The sequence below is a fragment of the Balaenoptera borealis genome (assembly GCF_965194805.1).
Source record: "Balaenoptera borealis genome assembly, chromosome: 3".
Taxonomy (NCBI): domain Eukaryota; kingdom Metazoa; phylum Chordata; class Mammalia; order Artiodactyla; family Balaenopteridae; genus Balaenoptera; species Balaenoptera borealis.
This window is the reverse complement of record NC_138866.1, coordinates 178,149,619-178,175,121: the sequence shown is the minus strand read 5'-3', so window position 1 is coordinate 178,175,121 and position 25,503 is coordinate 178,149,619. Positions and strand designations below refer to the sequence as shown.

The window sequence follows — 25,503 nt, the reverse complement described above, 5'->3', positions numbered from 1 at the left end:
ATATCCATAAGATTGGAATGTTATGTAATCTTTAACATACATTTTTAGTGACAAGGGAAAATGTCTATATGCTAAATTTAAGTTGAAAATGTACAGGTAAAATATAACCTTCTTGCTATAGAAAGAAAAATGGCAATAAATCAAAAAACAAAAAAAATGGCAATAAATCAAAAACAAAAAACAACAAAAACCTGAGAGGAAGTCTGCCAGCATGTTAGATTTAGTTGCCTCTGGGAGATGGGGTTGTGTGTGTGGGATATTTTTTTCTTGCTGCTTCTTTATATTTTTCTGTATTAATTTCCTACCTTATACTGGTGGTCAGGGAGGAAAAAGGTAAAAATCTCAGCTCCCTCCAGCCCCTCCTTGTCCACAGTAAAAAGGACATCAGACCGTCTTAGCCTGAGCTTGGGACTGAGGGGCACACCAGGTTGGTCCCAGGGGAACAGAGATGGGTTGCCAATGCGATCATGGTCTCAGCGAGCCTGATGTGGTAGAGGAAACTCTTTTAATTGAGGAGAGCGTTACTCAGACCTTTGCGAATAAATCTGTGTTTGCAGATGTACTGAGTCTATTAGAATTATGGGATAATGTGGTATTAAAGGTGATTTTTCCAGGGCCCTGTCACAAGCACCCTCCACAGTAGAGAAATTCAGCCACAGAGAAGGAGGCCCAGCCATTTCTTGTGATGTTGATGATGGTGATGATGATGATGATGATGATGGTGATGATGATGATGGTGATGGTGATGATGATGATGGTGATGATGGTGGTGATGATGATGATGGTGATGGTGATGATGATGATGGTGATGATAGTGATGATGATGAATGATGGTGATGGTGATGATGGCGATGATGGTGATGATGGTGGTGATGTTGATGGTGATGATGATGATGATGGGGATGATGATGGTGTTGATGGTGATGATGATGAATGATAGTGGTGATGATGGTGATGATGATGAATGATGGTGATGGTGATGATGGTGGTGGTGATGATGATAATGATGGTGATAATGAAGAATGATGATGGTGATGATGATGAATGATAGTGGTGATGATGGTGATGATGATGAATGATGGTGATGGTGATGATGGTGGTGGTGATGATGATAATGATGGTGATAATGAAGAATGATGATGATGGTGATGATGAATTATGATGATACTGATGATTATAAATTATGATGATGGTAATGATGATGGTGATGATGATGGTGATGACGATGATGATGGTGATGATGATGATGGTGATGACGATGATGATGATGATGGTGATGATGATGGTGATGATGGTGATGGTGATGATGGTGATGAATGATGGTGATGGTGATGATGATGATATGGCGATGATGGTGATGATGATGGTGATGATGGCAATGATGGTGATGATGGTGGTGATGGTGATGATGATGATGAATGATGGTGGTGGTGGTGGTGATGATGATAATGATGGTGATAATGAAGAATGATGGTGATGGTGATGATGATGAATTATGATACTGATGATTATAAATTATGATAGTGATGATGATGAATTATGATGAGGGTGATGATGATGATGATGATGGCGATGATGAAGAATGATGATGATGATGACAATGACAACAACAGTAGTACCAGCTGACACGTACGGAAGGATAGCTACGCACCAGGCACAACGCTAAACGTTCTGCACTTATCACACCGTATAATCCACACACAAAGTATACAATGGGTTAAATGTTATTATTTCTCCCATTTTTCAGATGGAAAAACCAAGAGAGAGAGTAGATAACTCAACCCAGTCACCCAGCTAGTAAATGGCAGAGCTGCATAGCTTCAGAGTAGAACCCAGTCTGCCTTTTTTTATCAGATGGATCTAATGGGTCTAAGCAGGTCAGGGGAGAAGGAACTTTGGGTGGTGATGGAAACTTCTATATTTGTATGCGTTGTGGAGGCAGTTACATGGGTGTGTACATTTGTTACCATTCACCCAACTGTGCACTTACGATGGGGTATAATCTAAATTATACCTCTATCAAGTTGGTTGTTTTAAAAAGGGCTGGCGGTATCCTGTTTCCCTAATTCCAAACTGGAGTCTGAGAATTTACTACTGTGATATGAGGACAGGTGGGGCCCATCCACAGCACACACCCTGACTCCAGAAGAAGAGGAGAGAGTGATGGCCCAGATGGAGCTGGTTCAGCCCCTCTCCTGCTGCTACGGCCTTGCAGGCTCGGGGCCTGGGACGCAGTCCTGGGGGGCGGATGGGGAGCAGGGCACCACATGGCCCTGACCTTTCCTCCAGGCAGGGCAGGAAGGCGGGCCATTTGGGGGTCATGCTCCCCCTCTGTGGGGTTGGGATGAATTGCCTTGGTCTGCCCAGGGATGCGGAAGGGAGCTGGAGTCCCTTGAACTCTTTCCCTGGAAATTACATGATATGCACAGAGAACTCCCTGCCACGTTCAGCCTGTGGTGTTGGGTAGCTGGCCAGATGGGCCCAGTAACCATCTGTCTTCTACAGTGCACATGGTTCACGCCCCAAATTATGCTTTTCCCCATATTGCTGGCCTTAAAAAGACTTGCAAATAGGCAACGTTACAAAAGTTCAGATCTACGAGTGCCCAAGTCTACTGTGTTTTTAACAGTGCGTGTTCGGTTAATCAGCTAAATTAAAGAATTCTAAAACATGCCAAATGGGTTTCTCTTCTCTCTCTCTCTTTTTTTTTTTTTTGCCAATAACAGCAAGATCTCAGTCAAGATGATGGCATGCCTTCAGGCCTATGTTTTTATACCATTGTATGTGGCCTCCGGTTTTGAAGTCCTTTCCAATGACAGGGTGGCGGTTTGTCCTACCTGAGACCGTATGATCAGACTCTTAACATCTCACCCCTCTGTGTCATCGGGCTTTGGCAGTGGGAATTGGCTTCTCTGCTTCTGATCAGGGAAGCATATTGTCAACAGGAAATATCTGTCAGCGAGACAGAGGCGGCTTAGGGCAAGAGCATGGGAGGAGAGGCCAGATCTCTGTGAGTCCTGTCCTGTCCTCAGTCCACAGGGCAGGAGCAATTCCTGCTTGCTCAGAGTGTGGACTCAATGAAATTCTGCTCAGTTCTGGCAGGAAGCAAATTGCCCTCATTCAGGAACGGTGGAGACTTGCTTTCCTGAGATCACACACTCCTGCAAACTCGTAAATACATTTTTTTTCATTTTTCTCCAAATTCAGGATGACAGTGTGGGGAGTGAGTGGAGTTACCCACCTAGCAGGGCTCTCTTCTTCTTTACCCTTGCAATGTTTATTTACTCACCTTAATTTTCCTTTTAGTTTGGATGCACTTTATTATAAAAGACTTGGAAATGCACAAAAGTTAAAATCTACACATGCCCAGGTCTCCGGCGTTTTAAAAATGGTCATTTCCTCTATTATACATAGTAAAGTTGACTTGTGAAAGTTTATCTAGTTGATGTAGAGGGCCGCCTATGGTTTAGATACTGTCGTCTCCAAATTCTTGCTGGGCTGGGTCTTTAGGAGGGAAGCTAAGTGTTAATCTTTGACTCCCGAGGCCCCAGTTAAGGTAGTGAGGAGAGAGAAGTTACAGAAGGGAAAATTTCAGGTCAGGAAAAGGAAGAATTTTCTAGTATCCAAAGCTATTGCGCCATGGAATAGGCTGCTGCCCTGGGCAGGGAATCCAGGGGCATTTCAGCCACAGATGCTGGAAGTCTCCCTCCTGAATCTTTCAGATTCCCTTTCTCCAGCTGCTGATTCCTGGAACAGAGAGAAGGTTCTATGGCTGCAAAGCAGCTCATGCTGTTGAGAGTAGGAGTTCCAAATGTGTTTCCATGGCGGACGAAAACACGTTCTCGTCAAGGGCTGTTCGACTCCAGGACCCCCTGGAGCTGGTTCCCCAGCACCACGCTCTGTTCCTGGCATCCAGGGAGGTACAGAGCTCACGCCAGAATGAAGTCGGCACTCTGCTTACCTCACCAAGAGCATCTGGCTCAAAAAGCAAAAAGTGCTGAACGCAGAATAGTAGTTGATTTGACACTCTGGCAGCAAATGTTTTAAGAAGTCGGAGTTCAATTTGCAGACAGCAATTCTGTGGACCTCTGAGTGGCACAGTCCTTCAGGTGTGGGGTGGCAGGTGAGGGCTCAGAGCAGGTGGTGCTCCAGGCCACCCTGCTCTCTCCAGCCCTGCCCCACTGGCTCCAGCCAGAGCAGTCTCCACGCGCCCTTAGCTTCAGCGTAGTGTTTTAAAGAAGGGACTCGAAGGCCAAACAATGTTGGGAACCTCCCCCATGTAACAGCAGACTCATTTTCATAGCTCAGCAGCAACGTGGCAATGGGGGCTTGGGGTGAGGATGACAGGTCAGTAGGAGTATCAGCTCCACGTCTAACCTTGCTTCTTTGGACCTTGAACATTCTTTCCTGTTGTTCTTTCAAGAGCACTTTTATAAGCAGGGGACTCTTTATCTCCTTCTTTGGTGACCTTCTGATCTGGTCAGATTTGAAAGGCAGTTTCTGGTACTTGGATGGTAGGCAGCTTTGGGGGAATAGAAAAAGTGCACCAGACCTAGCAGATGTGAGCCAAGATTTCAGTCCAAGCCCCCAGAGCAGCATTTTAGAGCTTATTTAAGGGGAGTCCCAGGATAAATGGAGATCCCGCCTTATTGACTATTCAATTTTAATGGCAAGAGGGGGATCACATCTGTTTAAAGGAGGAAACAAAAGCATTTGCACAGAGAAGGTCACTTCACACAGACTGGAGCCTTCAAATGCCATTCCCTACTTTTGCAGCAAATGGGTCAAAAGTAATTAAGAGGGAATATGGGTTTAATTTTTTTCTGTCTCTTCTCTCTATTCTAATTCATTGAAATGTTAAATGCAAATGGAAATTTTAGAAATGATACGTTGAGATTATACCTGTGCTGGCAGAAAGGTTGTCTCATACGATGCTTATAAATATACAAAAGCCTGCTCAGTCTTCATACAGGAATGCTTAGACTTGGAATTTAAAATAGGTGGCCCATTTTTGAAAAGGAAGGCAATAGTTGTAAATGTGTATTGTTTGGGAACCAGGGAGGACCATGTGGGCTGTAACTGCAGGCAGAGCAGATGATGCTCAGGGCGCCCTCCATCCTGTATCCCTTGGGTTCCCTGTGCTCACTGCTCCCTGGGCTCTGTCCCTCCTGGGACTTCTCCCTTCCCCCGTCGTTCCTGATGGCTAACGCCCATCCTGCTGTAGAGCTGCTTTCCAGCCCTGGGAGGTGGAGAGGGAAGGAGAAGATTTCTGGAGGGTCGATGCTGAAACCCAACGGATCTTTATCCAAGAAGAAAGTTTCGTTTTAAAGACAGGCCAGGTGGGGAGTGCTTTTAGAGAGCTTTTAGTATAGGGTTGTAGCCGAGAGGGGGCCGGCTGCTGCTTCTTTGCAGAGCTAGCCTGGGCTGGTCATGGGGTACCGCATGGCTGGGCCACAAGACCAGTCCGGCTTGTCTCTCAACTCTGCCATTTTTAGGGTATTTTAAAGCATTTTAGGTCACACTTGCCTTTACTGTAAACAGGGGACTTGACCTGCTCTGTGTCCGGAGATTGCTACTAAGATCAAATAACAGAACCTATAATGATAGTTCTTTGGAAACTGTAATATTCCATACATATATAAGGCTTTTTAAAAAAATCATTTTTATGGTACTATTTCCCACCAAATTCCTCCCTCACCAAACTCCTTCCCTAGATCCACACCCGCCCCCGTGCCGTCATGGCAATAGAAATTGGAAACAGGTCGTTCTTTTACATATTTGGTCTTTCAAGGCCAAAAAGAAAATTTAACTATCAAGTACAATTGGTTGGTGAAGCTCATCTTTCTCTTACAGTCAGAATGGTTGGTCCTAGACCCAGAAGACAACTTCATTTCTGGTGCTTAAGAATAAACCCCAGAGACCTCCCAAAGTTAGAGATCAGAATTTAGAAATTAAACCTACCTTTTATGTTCTTCTTTCCTCCCAGTTGAAGATTCACCCTATCATTAAGCAAAAATAATTTAATGATCACCAAAAGCTTTCTACATTAAAATATTAGCATTCCCTGTGTTTTTAATTAATAAAAGCATAGAAAATACAGATTTCCTTCAAGTCCTAAAGCAAGCGTTTAGAAGTTAGATTCTTCACTTCCAAAAATTCTGTTTCTTTGTGGATTTAAATTCACATGCTATGGAGTATGTCATTTTAAAGCAATGCTGGGGTTTGTTTTAGGTAGCTTTTAAATTGTTAGTTGTGAAAATATAACTACTTGAGTATCAGTTAATACAGTAAATATTACATTAGAAAATAAGGTAAACTTGGTTTCTGCTTACCTCTAATATGTATTCATGTTTAAGTTATCTACATCCATTAATTTTTTGTTCGCAAATTATATGGTAATAAGGAAGGAGAAAGAAAACAGAATGTTCAAAGTTTAAAGTAGGACCAGATTTGCAACAAGAAATAGCTGTTCGTGTTAAGGTGGTAATTGTTTTTTTAAAGTTGAAAAACTAGGGCAGCTAGTTATGGAAATACTGATCAAAATAGGCTTTGTCGAGGTAATTTGTCTGAGCTGTTCCAAATCTTTAAAAACTAACTTTCTGTTTTTAAAAACTAAATGTTAGCATATGTTTGTCTATTTATAAGACTTTCTCTTTATCCCCCTAGCATTTATTAACTTTCGCAATGAAGTAACAATTTTGCTTTCTGGCTAATTGCAATACCCGCCCTTCTAAGAAAATCCTGTGTGTACTTGGACTGTATACTTGGACATGGAGTAGAATGTATTGCACTTGGATTGTATGCATAGCAACCGCTGTTTTTAGAAGATTAAGGTGTGAATATGGACAGCGTGAGAATGGCAAAAATGTTTAATTCTTTCTAATAATTAAAGGTAAAAGTCTTCATTTCCCCACCTTGCCTCCCTGTTCCTAAATGAGCACTAAATATTCAACTAGTTGGTTGACTGGAAAGGAAACGTCACAATGTTGGAAGAATATATTTACATTCTTGTGGTGGTCGATGTTATTGTTTTGGAGTCTTCCTCAAGTTCCTTCCTTTTTTTAGGATAAAATCATAACTATTTAATCCTGTGTGTGGCCTGTTAGCTCAAGCTTTTTAAAACCCCATAGATGTTTTGCGAAGGTCATGGGTTCAGTCCCCATATGGCCTATGTATATGGCATCTAACTGCACTAGGCAAGTGAGTAGGAAGTTGTAGGATTTGTGCTGATTCACAACTTCCTGCAAAACAAGTCAAAGTTTTTGCCCCATTGAGGATGCGTGGGTGGTGTCAGACATATACACCTAGGTCAACACATGGGAGCAGGAAATAAGATCACTCAGCAGAGACCACCTCAACAGTACACTGGATCCAAGCGTGTGTCTGCACCCACAAAATGTCACAACCCAAAGCCCTGGAAAGGATCACCAGGTCACGCCAGAATTACTGTGGAATGATGGAAAGCCTTGTTCTAGAAAGCTTGCCCTGGCAGAGGTGATCACCACGGTGGATGTTTGCTGAATTTAGTTCTGATAAGAAGGTAGATGTGACCTAATTGAGCAGAAGAATGGGAATCCGGAAGTAATTGCTGGTTCTCTGTGTGCAGATCGTTGTATTTGGGATGCAGTTTTCTGCTACTGCCCTCATTTCTATTTTTTGGGTCATCCTTGAGAGTCTTCACCCCCAAATTGGATGATCATGACCATCAATTTCAAAAGGACATCTCATCTCCCGATATTGACGACAGGATGATTTAAACATTTCTTCTTTTGCACAATTCTAATACTTGAATGTGACTTTTTCAAAGGAGAACCAAAAATATGTTAGCTGTCATAGCCTCAGTGAAAGACCTGAACTTAAATCCATAACTTAAAATCTTTTTGCATCAACTGATTCAGATAAATGTGCTTCTGAGTGTGAAGATGGGGGCGGGCCCTGGCAAGAAATGTCTGTACATTTCTTGCACACGAATGTGAAACCCATGATCATAATATGTGTGGACCGCTCGGGTGGGTCCTTTGCAGGTCACTGTTTAATGCTGTCAGACCGTGCCCTCATGAGATATTGAATCTCTTCCACTCAGAGCCTCTGCCCAGGTCTCTCTCCTCACCTGTGCTGAGAAGGGGGGGTCAGTTCAAGTTCAGGTTTACTCTTCCTCCTATTTCTGTCCCCACTGTTATGCACCCCACATATGCACCAGCGAGCCTCTCTCTGTGGTCTTGGGACTGGACTTCACCAGGAATCCCCCCATTATTTCTTCTGCCAACAGTCACTTTCTGTTGTGGTCCATTTTGCATAGTGTTAAAAAATTAATTGCTTCACTCCCCTGCTCAGAAATCTTCAGTCACCCTGCGCTGTTGAGAGTCTGCAATTTCTCATTCACTGCCTAATACATGAGGTCCTTTACGGCTGTCACAGAGTCTGGAAGGTAACTTAGAGGTTCATCAGGTCGGATCTAAGTGCTCTATTGTGCCTGGCTGACAAATCCTTTTCCCCTCTTGCTGCTGAAGTATCTTCTGTGATGTGGAACATCCTGTTTATTCATGCATCCAAGACCTTTTAGAAAGTTCTTCGTCTTCACAAGTGTAATCCTAACTAATTCTGCACCAATTCTCTGTTCCTGGCTTATCCTCAGCCAGGAAAACCTTGAGTCATCCACTGTTGTAAAATATAAATTGTATTATTATTCAGGTATGGGGAGGCCAACAGACCAGGAGCTGACTGCCCTTAAAGAGATACTTTGTTATACTCAGAGTTCCCAAGAAGAAGGGGTACATCACTCCACAGGGGCGCACATGGGGAAGCACCAGGGACAGTTAGGAGGCAGAGGGACTGAGGGGAAAACATAGGCAAGAGCCTTTATTGTGGTTTTCTCGGGCAGGAATGGGTGAAGCAGAGTAAGTAGGCCAGGCAGGGTTAGGATTGTCTAGCTTGAATGATTTCATAGGCTCTGGGGCATGGGAACTGTCTGTAGTTGTCTGGTATCAGGCCCCGGGGAGATTAGAGCAGGTGGATAGTGGCCTGGGGCTGGAATTTGAGCCCCATGAAGGAGGTTGGTGTGGTTGTGTGTTCTGGGTGGGTTAGTTTGCATCTGAAGGCCACTCAAAGGTGGGTCCTCCAAGATAGTACTTTGCTATCACTAGGAATCAACTAGCCTTAGGAATTGCAGTCCCATGAGAGTCAGCAAAGCCCCAAGATGTCAAAGCATCAAAGTACAGAATAAAAAGACATGGTTCGTACACCTGCCAACCCTGACTGTCCCATCTCAGGTACAAACCAGCTCTGTAACCTTGAATGAGAAACTCCAGCTCCTCATGGAGGCAGTGGAGATGTAAAGGCTATAGCACAGCCAAGAGCTCATTCTTTCTTCCTCGTGGAGGTGAAGCCTCGCACACTTCCCACTACTTTACCCCCACCCCCAGGTTCGCAGCAGTTTCAGTCAGCGGCAGTCTCTCCCTCCCTGATAATGTGCAGGGAAAGTCATCAGCCATGGGCCGCCCTGGAACTTCACTTTAATCTCTTTCATATGTGGACTTCCCTGCCTACATTTGTATCCTGAACACCTTGGGCCAGTGGGGTGCCTTTGGGATGCAGTCATTGGCCCTGCCACTGTTAGAACTTTTGAGTTCTTGGCCTGAGCCAAATGACTATTCCCTGTGCCCTCTACACCTGTGACCCATTTGACGGGTGACATTTAATAACGCCTTTGTGAAGGCAGAGCTAAAAATAGCATCGACTTCCAAGTATAAGACAAAACATGGCAGACCTTCTGTACTACAACTTGGGAAAATTATCCATCTTATGTTGCAGAATTATTAACCGAGTTGGCCATGAAGAGGAGCGTGGAACTCTTATTTTTCAAGGCAAGAGTGGAAAATAAAATCCCTTTATATTGACATTGATGCCAGTACACGAGCTATGAAAGTTAGAAGGCAAAATGTGAATCCATTTGGCACAAACGAAGAACCAGTTCTATAAACGTAAACAGTGTGGAAAATATTGTATGCTGATGATCACTGTGGAAAAACATCACAAGGACCAAGTACTCTGTTGTTCAGAAGAGTCAGATTTTTTTTCCCCCTCAGATGAAGCAAGAAAGTTATACTGTGTTGTGAAAGCTTTTAAATTTCTTAGAAAACCCCTATAAATTGGATTTCGTAAATATTGATGTTAATTAGAACATTATAAGGTTCATCCATTCTATATATAATAGCTGGCACTGCTAATTCCAACTTCCCACTCCATCCCTCTCCCTCCCCTGTCCCCCAGAACCACAAGTCTGATCTCTATGTCCATGAGTCTGTTTCTGTTTTGTAGATAGGTTCATTTGTGCCATATTTTAGATTCCACATATAAGTGATATCATACGGTATTTGTCTTTCTTTTTCTGACTGACTTCATGAGTATGATAATCTCTAGGTCCATCCATGTTGCTACAAATGGCATTATTTCGTTCTTTTCTATGGCTGAGTAGTATTCCAAGGTATATATGTACCACATCTTCTTTATCCAGTCATCTGTCAATGGACATTTAGGTTGTTTCCATGTTTGGCTATTGTGAGCAGTGCTGCAGTGAACATTGGGGTACATGTCTCTTTTTGAATTATGGTTTTCTCAGGGTATATTCCCAGGAGTGGGATTGCTGGGTCGTATGGTAGTTCTATTTTTAGTTTTTTGAGGAACCTCCATACTGTTCTCCATAGTGGCTGTATCAATTTACATTCCCACCAACAGTGTAGGAGGCCTCCCTTTTCTCCACACCCTCCCCTGCATTTAAACAAACATCCTTGAAGAGAGAGTCCACAACCAGGGTAGTCAGTGCCTGGCTCACGAAGTGTGCAGAAATGCAAGAGCCCAGGGAGAATTCATGTTCGGCAGAGCCTAACAATGGCTTCTGCCACCCCTCCAGCTCCCTGTCACCTTGGGAATTGTCAGCGGCGGGTGTGAAGGAGAAAGGGAATCTTCCGTGAACCGTACTCAGCTGTGGTCAGCTCCTTGCATGAACCTTTTCAGGAGGGCTTTTGTAAACTTCCTGAAGACCCTCGATGACCCTTGTTTCAGAGTCAAATGTTAGGAGAGAGGAAGCTCATTAAACCCTCACTGTGTGCTATGCTGCATGCTAGCGCCTTACCCTCACTGTCTCGCGATAGCTCTCTGAGATGGTTATGGGGGGGCCATCACCCCCATTTTTTCCAGACAGGAAAACTCCAGTTAAGAGCGCGAAGCAGTAAGTGGAGAGATGAGACTCAAATCCGTGTGGTCAGAGCCCCAAGCCCTGTGCTCTGAAAAACAGTCTTCCCTTTTTTATTTTTCTTCCATTGAGAGGCTTTTGGAGGAGGAAGGGGTGTGAGGGGTGGTTCTGAGATTTTGTTTCACCAGGTAAAGTCAGAGGAATGCTGGCAAGGAGGCAGGATGAAGAATGACCTTGTGCCCACAGACACCTTACAGACCTCTTCCCCGTCCTCCTGCTACGAATCCTACAGTGTCTTCAAGGCAGTTGGAACCCCTGTTTTATGGATGAAGAAATGGGGGCTCAAGGAGGCTGATGGACTTGACTGAGACCACTCAGCTCCTAAGTGAGGAGCCTGGAAGCCGACCCCAGATGGGCTGGCTGTGAGCCACGCGTTCTGTACACATTCCCCGGTAGTCAGGGGTGTTCACATGGAAGACCCTAAAGTGCCCTAGATAATTAAGCTTCTTCTGAAACAGGAAAGAACAAATTTTATGGGTATATAGCATTTTTTAAATATTTTATTTTATTTATTTTTTTTAATTTTTAATTTTTATACAATTTTTAAAGGTTACTTTCCATTTACAGTCCCGAAAAGAAAATTTTAATAATAGGTTCACTGTAGCTTGTTAAATATCTCTTTCTTTGGAAGGATAACCACTGCTCTCACTACAGCTGCTTCGAGGACCTTTATCTTTCTCTCACGTACTTCAAGTACCAGTGAGCCTCACACACTTGGGCCATTCACAGCCTTCCAGCGAGCCTCTTCTGCCCCTTTTTTAAATTCTAAAAGTACTTAATGTCAGCTTCCTCCCAGCCAGCTCCATTTAGCACCTTCTAACTGGTCTCTTCCTAGAGAGAGAAATGACTTGCTAAAAAAAATTTTTTTTTTTTATAGTGTGTTCTGCAATGTACTTCTTTTTTTTTAATTTAATTATTTATTATTTATTTATTTATTTTATTTATGGCTGTGTTGGGTCTTCGTTTCTGTGCGAGGGCTTTCTCTAGTTGCGGCAAGCGGGGGCCACTCTTCATCGCGGTGCGCGGGCCTCTCACTATCGCGGCCTCTCTTGTTGCGGAGCACAGGCTCCAGACGCGCAGGCTCAGTAGTTGTGGCTCACGGGCCCAGTTGCTCCGCGGCATGTGGGATCCTCCCAGACCAGGGCTCGAACCCGTGTCCCCTGCATTGGCAGGCAGATTCTCAACCACTGCGCCACCAGGGAAGCCCCCCAAAATTTTTTTTTAATAATAAACACCTGAAGCCTTCTTACTGAAAAGAAATGCCATGTAATTTTGCTCTTGACCAAGCCCTGGACAAACTATTAAAAATGCATATCTGTAAATATAAGGAGATCTGGAAAGACACACACACACACACACACACACACACGCACGCAGAATTTTTCCTCCACCGGGTTCCCTTGGCAACCTATCCACAAGCATCTTCCAACACATCTTTAAAGCTTGGTTGAGGTGTGTATGTAAATTTTATAGACGTGTTTAATATTGCTCATTAACGTCACGGTTTCTGGATTCTTCTAAATTCTCTTAAGGGAACTTTTGTGCCTCTGTGAAAAGTTAAAATACCAACAAAACTGAAGTCATCTTCAAGTGGTTTCTATGGTAATTTCCTTACAAATACTTGTGGGTCCTCTTTCAACGCAGTATTGCATCATCATTATTCTCTTGTTTAATTGTGAAGGAGATTGTGCGAAGCTTAGAGAAACATTTACCGTATTTACATTTTCCTGTTATAGTTTTTACATACTTTCCCATATCTGAGTAAAACGAGGAAATTGTTAGGTTTATATATATGCATTGATTTTTCTGGAAAAGTTCTTTAAAGTTGGAACCACAACTTTTCTTTTTAGCTATGTTTAGCATCATTTTGGTGTTCAATAACTGCTTCAATTCTAATTACTTTTGAAGAGTTAAAGCTTTCTTTTATTTTAAATTGGTTTGAATTTTTTTCAGAGAAGCTACCCCCAAGACAAGCAACCATATTTTCATATCGTACTTTAAAGTGAAATCTACATGATTCCTGCTGCCATTTTAAAAAAAGTGGGATTGTGTCAGTGGCATTTGCTGTCAGATAATTTTTTAGGTGAGATCATAGAAACACTGTGAAATTATTTTGCTTGGGAGCACTTGGTTATATACGTAAGTTGTACAGTTCAATCAGGTATATCCAGCAATGGTTTTCAGGTTATCCTGGGATGTTTAACCTAAATCACCCCTTGATTAGTTGCAAGAGTGTAATCACTTTATAGTTGCTTTTATAGCATAACCTGTATGTGGAACCAGCCTTATTTTGTACCAGGTGCAATAACAGAGAATGACTTCTGCCATTTAACTTATTGGTGAATAGATAAACTTAACAGCATCCTTATCCAAAAAGTTGTAGGAGGTTGTTGGCATTTGAGTATTGCGTTTTCTATTTCCATTAGAGAGTGTTTCATGTGGGGAGAAGAAGGCATCCTGTCACTTGAAAAAAGCAGAAGGTTGATGTCATACATGTCATACATGTGTATATCATGTATCCTGTATGCATTTGTCAGAGCTTCTTTAATTGCTGCACTTCTGTGATGAATGTTTATTGTGTATTTCGACATTCTTGGCAACTTGACGATGTTGGTTAGAAAGCGTTGTTAACAAGATGATCATCGGCGTGATCCTCATACATACATCTTATGGGAAGGGGGAGGAATCCACTGATTTATGGCCCCAGAGATCCTAGCAGCCCTGCCAAGACGGAAGTTCATGTTTGGGAGGGACAGACACAAGGGGTTGAGGTGAATGTTCGTGTGCAGAGCCTGCAGAGATGGTGATGGTGAATAAGCTCAAAGCACGTGCCCTGCGGAAGGCGGGCGGCCAGCAGGAGGGCGCCTGGGGACAGCGCTCACTGGCTGCTCACACAGGGCTCTCGTCCGTGTTCCAAACTGAAGCTGTGACCATGAGTCACCACGGAGCCGTCTTTTCATGAAATTCAGGTAGGAGTCAGTTGCCAGAAACTGGAGAACACAGAAAGGCACAAAATGAGATCCTGAGTTCCCAGGGCTGCCGCAGCAGACATATCTCATATGCTTTTTCAAGTGGGTAGAAATTCAGATGGAAGTACGGAGATCACAATCCTCCACTGAAAACTAAGGGACACTTTTACAAGGAAAGCCTCGTGTGGGTGGGAATTCTGTGTCAGATATTGTGACCGCAGCTTGATAGAGAGGTTTTAGGGCAGCGCTTGGTACAGTCAAGAGCAAAGATGATTAAATAGAGAACAGGTGCTGAGGGGACCATCAGTGCACTAGGAGGGACTAGTGCCAGCACATGTGTCCCCCGACACTTGCCTGCATTTGTCCCGTCTCTTCTTCGCAGAATACCAAACTGAATATTATTTTTAGGATGAAAATACACAAAAATTGCCAAATGCTTTTGTGCAGCTAGAAACTGGTTATAAGGGAGTCCTAGGATGTACAAATTGTAGCAGATTTTTATTGAGCTATATTGTATATTTTATTACATATAATAGATAATATATCAATATAAGAATATGTCATAATATTTATATAATATTCTGTATTACACTATATATTAATTTATATAATACAGAATATAACTAATGTTAGTATATAATGCATGTGATATATTAATACCTAATATAATTATATAATTAATATATAATGTGATTAATATTGCTATATTGTTATCACATAACAATATATTTATATACTATATTAAAATAATTTATTAATAACTAACATATTAATAATACATTATATGTTAATACAGATTATATAACACACAATATTGTAGATGATAGCTAATATTATACAATCTATAATATAGATAGATCTTTTTTAGAAAACATAATTTGCTTGAAGGATATGATTCACTAATTTTGGGAAGAAAATAAAATTGAACAATATATAAGATACATATGCACTCTATGAGACCAGAGAAAATAAATTATAAGAAAACACAAGTGTAACAAAGTGCATTCTCCTTTCATCAGATTACAAAGCAAGATAAACCTTTCATGTTTCTAAAAGAAATAAAATAAGTGGATAGAAAGCTGCCCCTTCACATGTTGGGCAACTCAGGATGTACCTGTAATTGCTGTATAAGGACTGGCAATTCCATGTATTACAGATACTGTTAAATGTTAGCACCAAGTAATATAGGGCAGGATCTCTTAGAGCAAAGTTCTGGTAACATTTTAAAAGTAACCTCCCATTTAGAAAATGTTTTTAAATGAGCAAGTAATTTTTTTTATATTTTGACTTAAGAGATGGAAATCTGTTGTGACTCCCCTGAATTGGGGTTAAATATAGCAAATTGCAGTGCTGGAGGCTGAGTCGAGTGACTTGCTTTTCTGCTGCTTTCCCTGGTGGTTGGCAGCCATGGGGGGTCCAGGCAGCTTGGGATAAAAGCCTTTGCTTGATCTGCTGGTGGAAATGGACTTTCTTTCCACAGAGCCCGATGGCCAACCCAGCAAACACTGGGTTCCCAACGAGGTGGGTTGCTGTGGAAACCAACAGCTCTAAACACCAAAAGGAAAGAAAAAAATTAAAATCCCAGAATCAAGGCCAATTTGAGGGAATATAAAGAGGCATGAAAAATGGTCAGAGGGAGCCAAAAACTTCACAGAAAGAAACCAAAAAAGAAAAAAAAAAAAAAAAGATGGAGCCCACAGGCTTCACTTTCCCTTCCATGATGAGCCAGAGTTTGTTCGAATAGATCTGAAACCAAGGCACGGAGGCTGTTCAGTCCGCCGGCGAGAGTGGTCCTCTCAGCTGTGTTCCCAGTGACAGCCACAGAGGGCGCTGTGATCCGGAGTAGTACCTGTTAGCAGGTGACTGTTAGAGAGATGGAGAATGTTGGTTTTGGAGTTTGCATGAGAAGTTATGAAATAACTGGCTTCTGTCATTTGTAGAAAAATAACTAAAGCCGTGAATTATTAGTTGAAGATGAAAGGGGAGAAGACAAGGCATGCTTGCTGCCTGGCCTCCCGGTGTCTGCAGGCAGTTCTGTGAAACTGCACCTGTGAAGGATGCACTGTGATTCCCTCCTCTGGTCCCGGCCGTTATGCTTGCTCTAAATTGCTGTGTGGGTGCCTCCTCTCCAACCAGCGGTCTGAAACAGACTTGTCGCATTGAGTTCTAAGTCTGTGGCAGATAGAAAGGAGATGGCGAGAAGATCATGCTGGATTGAAAGATACTGTTTAGTGCTCTACCCACCAAGCAGGTGCTCTTCGAAAAGGGACTGGTTCGTGCCTGCAGAGTCAGACTCTTCAACCCTGCCAAGAGCAAAGGAGTTCTGAATTCTAGTGGAGGTGGGCCGCAAGAAGAGGTCTGAGCCGCACACCCATGGGTCCACCCACCATGCTGCAGAATTGGAACCCCTGATGGGGACTGTGGTAGTCAGGGTTCTCCGGAGAAACAGAACCAATAGGATGCACGGACACTTAGGAAGAGGTTTATTCTAAGGAATTGGCTCCCATGATTATGGAGACGAGTCCCAAGGTTTACAGGGTGAGTCAGCAAGCTCGATGCCCAGGAGAGCTGATGGTATAAGTTCTAGTTCAAAGGCTGGCAGGCTTGAGATCCAGGAAGAGCCGAAACTTCAGCTCAAGTCTGAAAGCAGGAAAAAAGCCGATGTTCCAGTTCAAAGGCTGGCAGGCAGGAGGAAGTCTCCCTTTACTCTGGAAAAGGTCAGCCTTTTTGTTCTCTTCAGGCCTTCAACTGATTGGACGAGCCCCACCCACATGAGGGAGGGTGAGCTGCTTTGCTCAGTTAAACGTTCACCTCCTCCAGAAACACCCTCACAGACACACTCAGGATAATGTTTGACCAAACATCTGGGCCCCCTTATGGCCCCGTGAGGTTGACATATACCATTAACCATCACAGATGCTGAGAAGGAAGGCCAGGGGGTGGGAGGAGAACCAGGTGGGTGCAGTTTCAAAGAGAGGGTCCCCTGTCGTATAGAGTCATCCCAGGACAGCACAGAACCTGAGGGGTGCAACCCACACCTACCCACTCCAGCTAGGGAGCTCACAAAACTCCTGTGAGCACGAGGTGCACGGCCATATGAGGAGACTGAGCCGGGACCACCTTACTGCCCTCCTGCCCTGAGACGGGGCCGCTCACACCACTGCCCCCGACCAGACGTCTCCTCCCTGCTCCCTTGGTCAGAAAAAGCACGTGCTTCTTTTTTATTATTTTTCTAATTTTATTGAAGTGTAGTTGATTTACAATCTTGTGTTAGTTTCTGGTGTACAACAAGGTGATTCAGTTATATATATATATATATATTTTTTTTTTTTCAGATTCTTTTCCATTATAGTTTATTATAAGATATTAAACATAGTTCCCTGTGCTCTACAGTAGGACCTTGTTGTTAGCACCTGCTTTAGCACCTGCTTTCTTCTAAATCAAAATCCAACATGAGGGTGGAGCAGATTAGCAGAAGTTAGGTTAGCAAGGCCAAAATCCATTTCTCCATCTTAGCTACCAGGGCGGCTGGGAAAACAAGTCCCTGGCTTCTGCCTTAGACCAAACACGTGATGCAGGAACATACTGGAATCTCCCGAAAATGCTGGGCTGGCAATCAGAGTTCATCTTCCTGGGCCACCCGCCCTTCCAGTCTCAGCTTCAACTTTCTTCTCTTCCAAGAAGCATTCCCCCATTGAATTCAATAAACCATGATCACGGCCAGTATTCATACCGTACATGCTTGTGTAGCCAATGGTACCCCTTTTTAAATTGTTAATATCACCCCTACATCACCTCTACTTCTCTAGGTACTTTCAGATCTTTTTTCTTTGTTAGTTTGTGTTTATGTTTGTAAACTCCAGACCCTCTTAAGTCTCTTTTTTGCTGTATTGTTTCTCCTCTGTCTTATCCAGCTTCATCCTTCTTGCTCTCTGGCACGTGGATTGGTCTTACCTCTCCCCACCCCTACCCCCCAAAAAAACTGTAAACTCCTTAAAAACAGTAACCATATCTTTTTTTCTTCTCTTTTTCATCTTCCACAGTCCCTAGTATAATACCAAGCACATAGTAGCTGATCAATAAATATTTTCCAATTAAGTACAATTAATTAGTTATCTGGATTGATTAATGCTCCTCAAATGAATTTTGATAATTTCTATTTAAAAAAATAATGAGGAAAAAAACCCCAATAATGACGGGGAGTTCCCTGGTGGCCCAGTAGTTAGGACTCAGCGCTGTCACTGCCCTGGGTTCAGTCCCTGGTGGGGGAACTAAGATCCCGCAAGCCATGCGGCACAGCCAAAACAAAATTAATTAATTAATAGTAATAATAATAATGAAACAATAATGAATAAGAAATCAATGGAACAACAAAAAGCAGGTATATTTAGGCCATATACCAGATGATACCCAGAAATGCTTGTTAGTTTTAGTAATTCATTCAACATAGATATTGAGGGTCTATGTGCCAGAGACTATTCTATGTGCTTGGGATACATGAATAAAGAAGGGAAGAGAAACAGACAAAACAGCTGTCTCAAAGTTTATGTCCCAGAAGAGTCAGATGGTTAATACACATATAAATTAGAAACATGTTAGAATCGATAAGTGTAATGCATAAAAGAAAAGGCAGAGCATGATAATATCAGAATTTCAGGGAGACATTGGGATTGACATTTTAGAGAGGATGGTCAGAATTGTAAAAAAGGTTGTTTTTAAACAATCAGAGAAAATTGAATATTTGCTGAGTATGAGACAATATAAAGAGGTTGTTCTATAAACTGGGTCTGTTAATGGCAGTTGGGGTATTTTTTTAAAAATCCTTATCTGTTGTAAACTGAAGTATTTATGGGGAAATAATGTGACCTAATGTTATGATGTCTGGGATTTGCTTCAAAATGTTTCAGCAAAAAAAAAAAAAAAATGAGGAAGGGAAGGAAAGAATGACGAAAGGAAGGAGGGAAGGGAAGGGGAGGGGGAGGGGAGGGGGAGGGGAGGGGAGGGAGGGGGAGGGGAGTGGAGGGGAGGGAAAATCAGGTGCGGGGAGCACAGATGAGACAAGAATGGTAGAAAGTTGATATTTGAAGCTTATCAATGCTGGGGGGATCCTCATACTGTTTTTTCTACTTTTATATGTGTTCTAACATTTCCATAATAAAAGTTTAAAAGAAATAACTAGTGGTCAGTCAAGGCCTCATTTAAGCAGAGGCTCAGGAGGTGAGGGCGGGAGCCCCGGGGAATGGGTTTGTGGGGGGAGGTTGCCGAGGAAAGAAACAGCCCAAAGAGCCTGCCCCCTTGCAGCTCCTTGAACTGGGGGTGGGAGCCGTGTAGGAGCTGAGTCTGGGAGGTAATTTGGCTGTGGGGTGGAGAACACATGGAGCCTGAAAGTCACTGCAGGGGCCTCGAGTCAAGGTCAGATCCAGGCGGGCTGCAGAATCACACTTGACATGCTTTCCTGGGGAGTTTGTTGAGCCACCCAGATACGCTGGATCTCTTTACTCGGACTCTGAGGTGAGCGCTTGTAAGGCATCAGTGCCGTCTGGTAGGAGTTTCTGTGTTGGTGGAAGTGTTCTCTCTGTGCTGTCCAGTATGGGAGCCACTGGTCACCCATGGCTGTGGAGGACTTGAAATGTGCCTGGTGTATCCAAGGAGCTCAGTTTCTAATTTAATTTCACTTTAATGAATTTAAACTTAAATTGACACCCCCCCTGTGGCTGGCGGCTCCCACACTGCAGTCTTAGGAGACGGTTAGCTGCCCTCCGGGATTTCCCTCCACGTTGGTCCTAACTCCATTTAAGCCACGAGGTCGTTCTCACCTCCAGGGGTTTGTAGCCCCGCCTGCGCCCCCTTGCCTGGCGGGTTCCTGTGCATCCTTCAGGCCTGAGCTTACGTGACACCTCCTTGAAAGGCCCTTGCAGTTGAAATTCAGCTCTTCTCCATCCTGCTGTCCTGTGGTACCCAGCTTTCCTCGGAGGCATTTTTCCCAGTTTGTAATTATACTTGGTCTTTATTTATTTAATGTCTAAAGCCAAGAGCTCCTCAGAGTTGGGGGTCCGTTCACCGCTGTCTACCCACGTCGTTGGTGTGCAATGAAAACGGACCGAGATGGCAACAGGGAGGGAGCAGTCTCAGTGTATGCAGTGCTGAGGGCGCAGGCGAGGGGCCTCTAACCCGCTGTGGAGAGCAGTTGGTGAGTTGGGAGCAGTTTCTCGAATAAACCTTAACTAGGACTTTTAAATGATGAACAGGCATTAGCAACAGGAAAGCAAAGTTGGACAACGGCATTTCCTACACAGATTTCTCAGAAGCAGCAGCACGAAGGAAAGTAGGAAACGTAGGGGACAGTGTCTGGGGCCTGTGCTGTGTGGGGACCAGGTGAGCCGGATTGTGGAGGACCTTGGGCGCCTTAAAATGGATCGTGTAGGTCAGGGGTGGGCAGATTTTTCTTTAAAGGGCCGAAAGTAAATAGTTCAGGCTCTGCAGGCCTTAGGTCTCTGTCAAAACTTCTAAACTCCACCATCGAAATGCAAAAACCGCCTTGGACAATATGTAAATCACTGGGCGTGGCTGTGTTCCAATAAAACTTTATTTTATGCACACAAATTCAAGTTCCAGGTAATTTTCATTTCACTATTATTCTTTTAAATTTATTTTTCCCCCAATCATTTAAAAGTGGAAAAACCATTCTTGGCTGATGGACCACACAAAACAGGCAGCTGGCCACACCTGGCCCTCGGCCACGTTTGGTGGGGAGCACAGTCGGGTTGGAAGGGGAACAGAAAGTGGTGAGATCAGTATTTCACGTGGCTCCCTGAAATACTGGCTTCAGTGGGAGCTCAGGGATCAGGTCTTAAGACAGTGGCAATTTCTGTGAAGAGGCTGAACAGCAGTCTGGGTGATAGATTTCCACAGCCTGAGATAGGGCAGTGTGAACAAGGGATGGGAAAGAAAGGCGGGCTTTGAGATCTATATTCCGGAATCAGAATCAGCAGAACTTGGTGATGGATGTTCAGGGTAGAGGGTAAAAGAATAATGTCCCAGCTTCAAATTAGTAATCAGGTGCCCCATCTCAGCAGGATACATCAGCTGTCATGACCAACAAAGAAACATAGTGCATCTTATTTTTCTTTTAATTGAAGTATAGTTGATTTACAAGGTTGTGTTAATTTCTTCTGTACAGCAAAGTGATTCAGTCATATATATATATATATATATATATATATATATATATATATATATATACACATATATATATATATATATATATATATATATATATATACACATATATATATTCTTCTTCATATTCTTTTCCATTATGGTTTATTACAGGATATTGAATATAGTTCCCTGTGTTATACAGTGGGGCCTTGTTGCTTATCTATTTTGTATATAGTAGTTTGTATCTGCTAATCCCTAATTTATTAATTTATTATTAAACTCCTTATTTATTATTCCCCCCCCAACCTTCCCCTTTGGTAACCATAAGTCTGTTCTCTCTGTCTGTTGAGTCTGTTTCTGTTTTATAGATAACTTCATCTGTGCCATATTTTGGATTCCACATATAAGTGATGTCATATGGTATCTTTCTTTTTCTGACTTACTTCACTGAGTATGATAATCTCTAGGTCCATCCATGTTGCTGCAAATGACATTATTTCATTCTTTTTTTATGGCTGAGGAATATTGCATTGTATATATGTACCACATCTTCTTCATCCATTCATCTGTCGAGGGACACTTAGGTTGCTTCAAAGTCTTGGTTATTGTGAACAGAGCTGCTGTGAACGTTAGGGTGCGCATATCTTTTCGAATTAGAGTTTTCTTCGGATACACGCCCAGGAGTGGATCTTAATGCATAGTTAGGTCTGTGGCCATGTATAGGGGCTTCCTTTTATCTGCAAGACGAGATTAATAAATAGTTAATAATGCTCCATCTTGTCATAAGATCACTCCCCTGGTTGTCATTTAGTGGGAATAATTTTATTTGCTGTTGAATGGATAATATAAGTATTTCTATAAAAATGATACCCCAGTGAGACATTTCTGTGACTTCCACTCAATTTTGCTGTGAACCTAAAACTGCTCTAAAACATAAAGTCCATTTCTAAAACAATGAACTAGATATAGAACCACTGAACAAGAGGACTGTTCATGCTGTACTGTCATATGAATAAAGCAAATTGCGAAAGTTTTAAAAATATGATACCCCAGTGGTCTGTAATAATTTCTTAACTATAGTGACATGTTTTCACATCCTATCACACCAAAAGAAGTAGCTACGTAATCTCTCCCAAGGACTACAGTTGCAGAACATAAACTAGGCTTCCCGTTTTAGAAGCAATTCAAGTGGTAGAATCTAGGACGTTGATTATAGGAGAACTCCTTTCTTGTGTTTATTCACAAATCCTTTAGCTTTTTCCAAATCTCAGCTGCTTTTGCCTTCTCAGCAAACAGTTAAGAGAAAGCAGAAACCTTGTAATCCCAGTTGTTAGTAAATGTTGCATCACCATAAGATTACGTAGATCATCACTGCAACGCTACAAAGCCACCTTCCCACTTGCCCTGTTTGAGAGGATTTCTGCTATGCGCATGTTAATTCATTTATAACTTCCCATACCACCTGGGGACAAGGAAGACCCCAGTTCAGTAAGAAAACAAATGTGTGTTTGTACATACTGCAAACCTGCATTAAGATAACAATGATAAGATTGGAAGGAATCAACTAAATATGTTTTGTAATGCCATATCCTTGATTTTCTTGATGTTGATTTTATCCCTCTTTTGGCAGTTTTCTCCTCCTGTAGTATGAAGTAACCAGGTTCAATTTCTGTAGCACTTTTATTCTCTACAAGGTTTTTGGGTTTTTTTTTTTTTTCTTTCCACAAATGGTTTCATCAGTTGGCTTTTTTATTTTTAAGGCATTTTATTTATTTACTTATTTATTGTTGGCTGTGTTGGGTCTTCGTTGTTCCGTGCAGGCTTTCTCTAGCTGTGGCGAGCGGGGGCTACTCTTTGCTGCTGTGTGCGGGCTTCTCACTGCAGTGGCTTCTCTTGGTGCGGAGCACGGGCTCTAGGCATGCAGGCTTCAGTAGTTGTGGCACGCGGGCTCAGTAGTTGTGGCTCGCGGGCTCAGTAGTTGTGGCTTGCGGGCTCTAGAGCGCAGGCTCAGTAGTTGTGGCGCACAGGCTTAGTTGCTCCGCAGCACGTGGGATCTTCCTGGACCAGGGCTCGAACCCGTGTCCCCTGCATTGGCAGGCAGATTCTTAACCACTGCGCCACCAGGGAAGCCCCTCTACAAGGTTTTGAGAGATTTATTTGGTGCAGACCTTATATAGCACCAAGGTCTAGGATTCTTTAGGGGTTCCTCATGGTCATCTAGTCAAGAAATGGATTAAGTTAGTGATACTGACCGAGCCCTTGGACTCTTTAATAGTAGAAATTGAGGGCTTCCCTGGTGGCGCAGTGGTTGAGAGTCTGCCTGCCGATGCAGGGGACACGGGTTCGAGCCCTGGTCTGGGAGGATCCCACATGCCGCGGAGCAACTGGGCCCGTGAGCCACAACTGCTGAGCCTGCGCGTTTGGAGCCTGTGCTCCACAACAGGAGAGGCCGCGATAGTGAGAGGCCTGCGCACCGCGATGAAGAGTGGCCCCCGCTCGCCGCAACTAGAGAAAGCCCTCGCACAGAAACGAAGACCCAACACAGCCATAAATAAATAAATAAATTAATTAATTAAAAAAAAAAAAAAAGAAATTGAGAAGAGGCCAGCCGAAAAATTCAGGCAAGGTTTTACTGGGGAGGCTGCAGCACGTGGGAGCAGAAACAAGTAATAGGTGCCCTTGCTCGCTCCCCGAGGAGGGGCGAACTGGTGCCTTAAATGGGATAACAACAGGGGCAGGTCTCTGGGCTGGGCAGGACACGTTGCTTCGGTGGTCCGCCCACCCCCTTGCTGGTGCTGTGTGCGGGGACCATGCACAGGACCCTGCTTTTGCTCCCAGCCCCTAAGAAGTGGCGGTTGGTTTGTGGCCTTTTGTATCTTATTGTTCGTAATTGCCCCAACTGTGCATGCGTGCAGTTACTTTTTATTCCTTTATAGTTTCTTTCTATTCTGTTGCTCAAGGAGACGTTTGTCCAGGTACAGTCATTCTGCTAAAGGGTCCCGGCTCCCAGCCTATCTCATCAGTATATGAAAAAAGGGTGAGAAAATGATCGACTAAGTGAAATTTGCAGTATTGAAAAGGTTGCTTTCGCATCATAAGATCGCCAGCAAGTTACCAAGGTGGAAGTTCTCGAACCAAAAGAAGTTCTAATCAATGTAGTGGCTCCAGTTGGGGAAGAGCTTGGGATATTGAGTTATTAGCCCCCGAGAAGGATGTCTCATCCCTCCACTTAGTTTCATACCCTTTTCCCCTCCAGCTCTCCTCCCTGTGCCCTGTCCTGGGACTCTCGGACACTGTGACCGAATGCTTTCAAGCATAGTGACTAGAATACCGTAATGGCACTAGCTTGTATTTGTAATTATACTGAGATATATGTCGCTATCATCCCCCATTTATAGATGAGGAGACCGAGACCTGGAAACCATAAGTAACTTGCCCAAGGCCATGTGGCTAGCGCTTGGTAGAGCCGAGGGTCAGACCTAGAGTGTGAACTGCCTAGAACTCTAGAGATGCACGCTGGGCACTTCCCGTGGGGCTGGCTTGGACGCCTCCTCCCCTCACTCTCAGGTTGCCCCCAGCCAGCCTTGACCTCCCCAATGGTCTCTCCACTGAGCCAACGGTTCTCCAGTGGTTCTTTAAACGTGAGCCTCCCTGCTCACCGGTTCCTTGTCCCACCTCCCTCTCCCAAATCACCAGTAAGGCTTTCAGAACTGAGGCAGCTCACGATGTATGGCAAGTAGTGCCTCTAAGTGGCTAGTGAATTTAGGTCACTGGCTACCATTTACTCCCTTCCTACCTTAGCAAAAGGGGTTTCTTGGAGCCGAATACACTGATCGTTCTAGAATATATCTGGAATCAGCATCCTTTCACTGATGTCCACCATGGTCCACCGCCTTCTCTTGCTGGGTTATTACAGAAATCTCTTAACTAGATGCTCAGTCTCCAGTCTTGCCAATCCCCGAGTCCATCCTTCATCCAAAGCCAGGTGTTTCTACGCATAAATTTGATTTCCAGCAAGTTACCAAGGTGGAAGAGCGATAAAGATAAAGAACGATAAAGGATAAAGAACAATCCTTTTAGGTCACCCTTAGGGTAAAGAACGATCCTTTTAGGTCACTTATA

The 25,503-nt window shown here is 43.4% G+C and overlaps 1 protein-coding gene across 4 annotated transcripts in view; it reads left to right on the top strand.

Moving 5' to 3' along the window:
• The window catches only part of FAM171A1 (family with sequence similarity 171 member A1), a 147,613-nt gene that overhangs the window by 42,775 nt on the left and 79,335 nt on the right, over positions 1-25,503 (top strand). The window lies entirely within an intron of this gene.